The following is a 3,932-nucleotide window of genomic DNA, read 5'->3' on the forward strand; positions in this document are numbered from 1 at the left end:
CCACCCCAATGGTGTTGTGAACATTAAACGAGACACTGCATGGAAGAGCCTAATAAAAAGTACTACAGGGTTGGATAAACCTCATTTACCTTGTCATTAATAGTTCTTGGTGACTGGTCCTCAGTGAAATGGTGATACTGGAGGATAGCAGCACGTCCGCAGTCCGCGTAGTAGAAGTTTAGTCAATTCCGGATGATGGGTACCATTTCCAGTCAGGCCCCCACCCGTGCTGACTATGATGAACTGACATTTGGAAAACACATCAGGACCTCCTCAGGTTTGGGGGTTGCTGTTTGAAGAAGGCCAGGTTAGTATTTTGCTGCCCTGAGGAAGAAGTGAAGGTTAGTCCATGGATAGAACCCTACTCCAGTCCAGCTGTCCCCTGCTGCCTGCCTCCACCTCATCCAAATGGAGGCCTTTTCTTGAGGAGTGAGCTAAAAAGTCCCTGGAGACACCACTTCATGCAGTAGGGGACAGTGTGAGGGGTCTTAAGTAGCACCCATTAAATTGCCTTAAGGACAGTGTTTGAAATAGTTCTTCATTCAGTGGGATACGAGATGTATTTTGCCATGAGGCTCTTCCCGATGACCCAATTTTATCTCCCCACTTTGGCCAATGTGAAAATGCTCCACTCTCAGATTTTAACTCTCTCTGAAAATTTACATAGTCACCAAGGAAGTGAAAATAATGACCACAGTCTGCACAGAGAAGTTTTCTGACCACTTGGAGAATTGCCTTAGATGCACACACGTGTGTCTCCCCAGGTGGACTTTGCCTTGGCCCCACCTCCTCTTCCAGGAACCTGGCCCGCTCTGGCCACCCATTGGTTGCAGAGGTGTGGGAACAGGGTAAAGGTGCCACTGAGTGGCACAGACCAGTGCCCACATCCTGAATCGAGGGGCCATTGCAAGTCACTGCAAATACTAACACTGCACTCCCAGCACAAAGACAAGTTCCGTTCCTTTGTGCTGCCCAGAGCCCTTGCCAGCTCTTAGGTCACGTTGCCTGGAACCATGTGCTTCTGCAATGAAAGGCCCCATTGTGATGGCTGGTCAACAAGGCAAAGCAAAGTTTGCCCCCTGCATCAAAACCTGGACAGTCCCTGGCTTTTTACGTGCTGAGAAGCATGTGCTTAGTATTGTAATGCAGTAAATGGGGAGGGGCAGTTCCTAAAGCAAAGAAAAATAGATACTTATCTGCTCAGTGTCTTGAATTGGAGGCTTTTGAAGTGACCTGAGAAATGGGCTTATGACTTTCATTGCTTCCTTCCTTCCTCCTCCTCCTCTCTGGCGTTGGTCCTCCTCTCCAAAACTTCCTTTCACAGTGACCCCAGGTTTCTGTCAGGAATTTTCACTCTGCTGCATGAATAAACAAGCAAAACAGACTGTTATAAGTGCACAGAAAACATGGACAAGACTACTTGGAGAAGTGTCTGACACAGAAACCCAGTTGGGTGTGAAGTGGTTCCTGCAGGTAAACAACATAGTGAAGTGAACATCTATTGAAAATACAACATCATGAAGAGCTGTTTAACCCTGAAACACGTTGTCTCTCAGACATGGGCATCCGTGTGCAAAACCAAGATATTTACCCTTGTTGGGTGCACTGGCGAGCCTGTCTGGTCTCTTGCCTTGTCTATACAATGATGCATTTGCTTCAGACGATCTTCAGGCTCCCTTGGGCAGGCTCTGAGATATGAGCTCCAATTCCAGTTCTACTATCTGCCTCTTCCTGGTTCTGAGATTCCACAGCATCCTTCTAGGAGTCTGATGTAGTAGAGGATGGCAGGAAGGAACGAAAGCCTCCTCATTAATGCCAAAATTGAGGAATTGAGGTAAGGGGCCAACATCATTCCAGGCACTAAACATGGAAAATGTTGAAATGATGAGGACAGTGAGAGCAACTGACTCTACTTACTCCTTTGACACACTGGAGCCTTGATTTGAAGTTCCTCAGGCTCCTTCTTTTCTCCTGGGAGCTCATTTATTTCAAAACAACTTTCTTTCTTTTTTCTTCAAGATTTTATTTATTTTTATTTATTCATAGACACAGAGAGGCAGAGACACAGGCAGAGGGAGAAGCAGACTCTACGCAGGGAGCCGATGTGGGACTTGATCCCGGGTCTCCAGGATCACACCCCAGGCTGCAGGTGGTGCCAAACCACTGCACCACTGGGGCTGCCCTCAAAACAACTTTTATCTGAAGTTAAGAAAAGTGACCCAGTTTAGAGTCGGCCAAACACAGGCAGGCCCTTTCCCCATCTCAGTTTCTTTGCTGGTAAATGGGAGGTGCAGGTTGAGCTGATTTCTAAAGCCCATCTAAGAGCTAGTATTCAGATTCCAGGAATTCTAGGAAATGTACACTCAGGCCAGCATCCTAAAACAAGTGAAAAACCAGAAAAATAACTGAACCAATGATTTTCAGACATTGGACCACCAGCAGTGCCTGACACTGATTCCTGGGAAAATGGAAACAACTGAAGTAAATCCTGTGACTGTCCCCAGCTGACCACCTTCAGAGAATTTCCAGGCCACAGTGTAGGGCCTAGCAGTAGTCCTGAGTAGAGGAGTTGGACCTGGGATCCCAGGGGGACCAATGAAGCTAGAATTCACAGAACAGAATACTGGAGAGGAGAGAACTGTACACAGAGAACACCGAGGAGTTCTACAGAGCATCCTCTCCTCCAAGTCTTCAGCTGAGTACTGGTCAGCACATGGCATGTGAGGGAACTCTATGAGGCCAGGGAAAGAACCACTCACAAGGATTAGAGAGAACAACTCCCTAGAGCTCACCTAAGACAGGAATAGTCCCTATCCCCACCCGCCAAAGTTGACAACTTTGTAATTCATGGGGGGCATTGAGTAGAGTACTCAGAAGAGCAAGCCTTGAAAGGACCAAACTATTTCCAAGTAACTTAACTGTGGCCCAGAACACCCAATATCTTTAAGATAAAAGAATATCCAGCACTCAATAGAGTGAAATTCAAGCAAGAAAAACATGAATAAAATTGTACCAGGGCACAAGATAATCAAATTGCTCAACCAATGAAAAAGAGAGAATCTTAAAAGTAGTCAGAGGAAAAAAAAAAAGTTATGTTATGGACAGAGGAACACAGGATGAAAGCAGAGTTCTTGTCAGAGATAAAGTAAGTTGCAAGACAAAGGAACAATAATCTTTGAAGTGCTGAAAGAAAAAAATTGTCAACCTAGAATTCTATACCTAGCAAAAGTATCTCTTAAAAAAAATGAATGTGAAAAGAAGACGTTTTTAGACACAAAAAACCTGAAAGAATTGATCACCAGCAAACCTGTACTGAAAGAAGTGTTAAAGAAAATCCTTCATGCAGAAGGAAAATATCAGATAAATGATACCTCTATACTAAAGGATGGAGAACTCTGGAAATGGAACTTCATTTAGTTTAAACATGTAACAAGCTTTTAGGTGGGACTCTTTCTGTTGCCCTGGACCTGGGTACGAGGACCCAAGAGTGAGAAAAGAGAATTACTCAATATTCAAGACAATATCCACAGGAGCCAGAAAACCAAGGATTCCTAAGAGGAGATAGATGGAGCCCTGTTACCACCAACCACCATCTTCTATGTAAAAAGATGGGGAAAGAGAAAGAAGTCAATCTAAGAGTCATTGGAATACAGTGGTATGAGGAGAGGCAATTCCTCCCCTTCCTGTCAGGATGAGAAATAGATAAATATTTTCTCTCCAGTAAAGGGTTTCAGAGAAAATCAGTAATAAAGATTCAGGTAGAAAGTAGTTCTCCAGTTGGACAGTTGAGTGAGAAAAGGATTTGCCGATTTACCAGTACATCATGAGGAGCAGAGGAGGGTCTTGGAGAAAGAAGGGAGGGAGAAGGGTTGCAAGGAGAAACTGGACCAGGCCCAGTTTGTCAAGGGTAGGGAATGAGTTCTCTGTGGTTC

Source organism: Vulpes lagopus, chromosome 1 (assembly GCF_018345385.1).
Source record: "Vulpes lagopus strain Blue_001 chromosome 1, ASM1834538v1, whole genome shotgun sequence".
In the NCBI taxonomy this organism is placed as follows: Eukaryota; Metazoa; Chordata; class Mammalia; order Carnivora; family Canidae; genus Vulpes; species Vulpes lagopus.